We start from the raw sequence: 2,861 nt of genomic DNA on the forward strand, positions 1-2,861 counted from the left end.
CTTTCTAAATGAAGACTGAGGTCATTGTTTTCGGCCCAAAAGAAAATTCTCAGTGTCTATCGGCTTTTAAATCCTCAGGAGTGCGGAACTTGTTGACCAGCCTTTAAAATTTGACAAACACCTTTCATCCGTAATCAGTTCCAGTTTCTACCAACTTCGTCTACTGTCTATCAAAGGTTTTCTCACTCCGAAAACTCTGGAAATGGCTATTCATGCATTTATAACTTCTCGGCTAGTTTACTGAAATTCCTTATATTGCGGTAGGCTATATCAAGTTCTCAAATTGCTCGTCTTCAACATCTCTCCGATTCTCAAATCTCTACACTGGCTGCCAGTTCGACAGAGAATAGATTTTAAAATTCTACTCTTTGTTTTAAAATTTCTACATAACTTAGCTCCTGCCTATCTCTCTGAACTTGTTTATCCTTACACTCCGTCCAGAAGCCTGAGAGCCTATGACCAGGCTCTGCTGGTAGTCCCTCGCGTTAGACTCAAGCGTAGAGGGGAGCGTGCATTTGCGGTGGCAGGGCCTCGACTCTGGAACACCCTGCCTCTAGAGATTAGAACGGCCCCTACCCTGTCTGTCTTCAAGTATCTGTTAAAGGGTAACTAAACCCTAAACCAACTTTTTTTAGTTAATGATCTGTAAGAATGGGACTTTATTAGTGCTGTTCATTGATTCGAGTAACTTTTTTGACATTTGGGTATAAAGTGTTTTAATTCTACAATATATGGTGTAAAAACGTCTGAGTGCTGCCCTCTTCAGGTTGAACGGTGGCTACTGCAGTTGAATTTTCCTATTGGATGTTTGCGGTACTGCGTGACGTAAGTGGTACTGTGTGACGTAAGCAGGTTCCAGCTCACCACGCCCTTGGTACGAGCTCACCACGCCCCTGGTACGAGCTGCCACGCATAGTATTGCATTAGTTAGGATAGCTTCAAGTTAGCGTAGATTTATCTGTATTTAGTACAGTGGTCAGGAGGGTACATAGGTGTAGTGTTGCTGGTTGCAACAGCACTGCTGGACTGCATAGCTTTCCAGCAGACTTGGAAATTAGGCGCCAGTGGTTGCATGCACTTGGCCTGGAAGACCGTGAGTTCCCGCCTAAAGCAGTGTTCTTCAACCCTGCTCCTGAAGGACCCCCAACACTATACGTTTTCTTTGTCTCCCTAATCAAACACACCTGATTCAATTCATCAGCTCATTATCACATGGGTTAATGAGCTGATGAGTTGAATCAGGTGTGTTTGATTAGGGAGAAAAAGAAAACGTGTAGTGTTGGGGGTCCTTCAGGAGCAGGGTTGAAAAACACTGGCCTAGAGCTCAAGTGTGCAACCTGCATTTTACACGGGATTGCTTCTCCAACGCAATAGAGGTGGAAATGGGCTTCTCCACACAGCTCGTGCTGAAAAGCGACGCAGTGCCAAACGCTGCTCCTCCTGCATGGACTCCACCACCGCAGCGGCGTCTTGATGTGAGTGATCGACTGGGGTCGACAAACGCGCTGGCATATTTTGATGGATTTTTTCACATAGCGGCAAAATATGAATATGCCTAGAGAGAGCGCGCGCTATTGACATCAACTCGATAAAACTCATCAGATGCATGTACTTTACGTCGTCTTGCGACCCTGTGAGTCACTCTCCATTTTAGAGTCTGACAGCAGCTGTCAATTAATCAGTCATTGCGGGTCTCAGGTGCACACACCCCCGCTCAGCCCCGCCCTCTGTTCATCCCCTCTATCTCCGCTGGGGTCTGCCCACTTTTCTAGCATTTTTCAAATATTGCAGTGGGTGGAGTCAGGCTCTGACCAGGGGTTTAGTTACCCTTTAAAAACCTACCATTTTTCTTTAGCATATTGATCTCTATTCTTAGGTTGGTTTTACTATTTTATATTTGAGTCTGATACTGTTTTGCCACTCCTGTTTTTCCATTCTATATTTGAGTCTGATACTGCTTTGCCACTTCTGTTTGACTATTTTATATTTGAGTCTGATACTGTTTTGCCACTCCTGTCTTTCCATTCTATATTTGAGTCTGATACTGCTTTGCCACTTCTGTTTTACTATTTTATATTTGAGTCTGATACTGTTTTGCTACTTCGGTTTTAAGGTTGCTCTTAGCTTTGCTGCTTTTATTTGTGTTTTATGTGTTGTTATGCAGGTATTATTTTCTTATTTATCTGGTTGTTCTGTAAAGCACTTTGGTCAGCCAAGTGGCTGTTGTAAATGTGCTATCTAAATAAAGTGAACTTGAACTTGAACTTGAACTTAAAAACACATTCAAACACATTTCTTGTTATCTCAAGCCTTGAGGCAATCATTCTCCATGAGACAAAATTTGAACAGATCTCACACACTCTTCTCCTGTGTTATTTATAAGTTCCATCCAACAATATTATGTTAACAAATATAAAAAATACCTGAATTCTGAGGTCATATGAGGGATGTAGACTCTGAATACTGTATTCACAGTAAATATGATAATATAAATAGGCCTATAAAAAAATTTTATGCAATACATCCTCTCACATCAGGTTTAAAAGTAATGTGGGGTAATTTTTAGATATCCAGTGAGTTACATAAAAATAAAAAATAAACTTAGTATGGATATTTAACTGTATAGCCTACATATTGACTGAAAAATACTTATTTGGGATTTTCAGGAGCTGGACACAAAGAGTCACACAAAATCACCTTCTATAATTAATCTCTTTAATGCCACTGATTTAGTGCCAGGATTTTAATTTTCTTCCGCAAAAAAAAAACTTGGGAAAACAAAACAAAATTGAGCTAAAGCTGTTTATCTGAGTCATAAAGCCCCGTTTTAACAAATTTAACACATTTTATGTTCATTCTGA

At 40.8% G+C, this 2,861-nt stretch overlaps 1 long non-coding RNA gene across 1 annotated transcript; it reads left to right on the top strand.

Annotated features, from left to right (window-relative positions):
• Positions 1-302: 302 nt before the first annotated feature.
• LOC309498359 lies at positions 303-2,259 on the top strand. The gene is made up of 3 exons (XR_014205924.1): positions 303-583; positions 1,824-1,901; positions 2,083-2,259. It is a non-coding gene; the product is annotated as an uncharacterized lncRNA (long non-coding RNA).
• Positions 2,260-2,861: the final 602 nt, after the last annotated feature.

This window comes from Leuciscus leuciscus (assembly GCF_965113295.1).
Source record: "Leuciscus leuciscus genome assembly, chromosome: 5".
NCBI lineage: Eukaryota > Metazoa > Chordata > Actinopteri > Cypriniformes > Leuciscidae > Leuciscus > Leuciscus leuciscus.